Source organism: Capsicum annuum, chromosome 6, assembly GCF_002878395.1.
Source record: "Capsicum annuum cultivar UCD-10X-F1 chromosome 6, UCD10Xv1.1, whole genome shotgun sequence".
Taxonomy (NCBI): Eukaryota; Viridiplantae; Streptophyta; class Magnoliopsida; order Solanales; family Solanaceae; genus Capsicum; species Capsicum annuum.
The window spans coordinates 97,243,609-97,244,191 of record NC_061116.1 but is presented as its reverse complement, the minus strand read 5'-3'; the positions used below and the strand labels follow the sequence as shown (position 1 = coordinate 97,244,191).

Sequence of the window (583 nt, the reverse complement as noted above, 5' to 3'; positions counted from 1 at the left end):
CTGGGCAATTTTCTAGCCTTTCATATGAAGACACATAGCAGCACATATATACCTTCCTAGAAATAAGTGATACTTACATTCCTACAGGGGTGAATACTGATTATGTCAGACTAGCACTCTTCTCTTTTTCTTTAATTGGAGAAACAAAGAGATAGTTACATTCTAAACCACCACTCTCTATCACTTTTTTAGAATATCTAGCTTGAAAGTGCCTTATTTGATTCTTTCCATCATGGAAGACTGCATGTTTGAGAAGTAAGATTATGAGTTTCAGACAGAAAGAAAAAGAGAATCTCCACCAAGGTTGGGAGAGATTTAAAAGTATTCTCAAAAATTGCCTTCACCATCATTAGTATAATAATGTTGTTGTTCATACTTTCATTGAGGGGTTAGAGCCAAATACCAAGATTCGCTTAGATTCAGTAGCAGGCGGGCAAGCTCTTGAGAAGACTTATGATGAATTGGATTTCATAAGGTAATCCTGAATGGCATGTTGATTTGAGGAGTGCTCCTAAGAAAGTTGTTGGTGTATTAGAGGTAGATCAGTTCACATCATTATCAACCCAACTTGCATCAATGCAAA

General features: G+C 36.4%; 1 non-coding gene across 1 annotated transcript; it reads right to left on the bottom strand.

Moving 5' to 3' along the window:
* Positions 1-245: 245 nt before the first annotated feature.
* Positions 246-352, bottom strand: LOC124899801. Its single transcript, XR_007057365.1, has one exon. It is a non-coding gene; the product is annotated as a small nucleolar RNA R71 (small nucleolar RNA).
* Between the last annotated feature and the right edge of the window lie 231 nt (positions 353-583).